Source organism: Apaloderma vittatum, unplaced genomic scaffold, assembly GCF_000703405.1.
Source record: "Apaloderma vittatum isolate BGI_N311 unplaced genomic scaffold, ASM70340v1 scaffold30272, whole genome shotgun sequence".
Taxonomy (NCBI): domain Eukaryota; kingdom Metazoa; phylum Chordata; class Aves; order Trogoniformes; family Trogonidae; genus Apaloderma; species Apaloderma vittatum.
In genome coordinates this window covers 4,935-5,197 of record NW_009702407.1, presented here as the reverse complement: position 1 = coordinate 5,197, position 263 = coordinate 4,935, and the positions used below count along the sequence as shown (strand labels likewise).

Genomic DNA, 263 nt, shown 5'->3' with positions numbered 1-263 from the left:
CACCCCCAAGTCCTTCTCTCTGGGGCTGCTCTCAGCCCGCTCTGTGCCCAGGTGGTTCGGCAAACAAGACCGAATCCTTCCCGCTGCGACACCAACAGTTGCGTCTTTCTGGGGCCACCGGGTTTGTTTATGGAGACGGCGTTTCCCAAACTCGGCGGATCTCCACCTCACTCGGGGTAGGCTGGCGCGGGCTCTGCTGCCCTTTGCGGCGCTTCCCTGCAGCACGGGCAGGGCTCGCTGTGCCTGCGCAACGGACTGCCCCC

General features: G+C 65.0%; 1 protein-coding gene across 1 annotated transcript in view; it reads left to right on the top strand.

Moving 5' to 3' along the window:
• The window catches only part of SYT11 (synaptotagmin XI), a gene marked incomplete at its 5' end in the record, with an annotated part of 6,186 nt that overhangs the window by 4,249 nt on the left and 1,674 nt on the right, over positions 1-263 (top strand). The gene's annotated exons all lie outside the window — the stretch shown is intronic.